Below are 225 nucleotides of genomic sequence, written 5' to 3' on the forward strand. Positions count from 1 at the left end.
GGGGCTATGGGGCAGCCAGAGGGCACCCTGAGGTCCCATGGAGCACCCTGGGATGCATGGGGCAGTCAGTGGGGCCCACGGGGCATGGGGCACCCTGAGAACACATGGGGCACCCTAGGGGGGTGCATGGGGCACCCCATGTCCTATAGGTCACCCTAAGGACCTATGGGGCACCCCAGGGTGCATGGGGCACCCTAAGGACATGTGCCCCCGCCCCCCTCTGCC

This window comes from Aptenodytes forsteri, unplaced genomic scaffold (genome assembly GCF_000699145.1).
Source record: "Aptenodytes forsteri isolate BGI_AS27 unplaced genomic scaffold, ASM69914v1 Scaffold61, whole genome shotgun sequence".
NCBI classification, from domain to species: Eukaryota; Metazoa; Chordata; class Aves; order Sphenisciformes; family Spheniscidae; genus Aptenodytes; species Aptenodytes forsteri.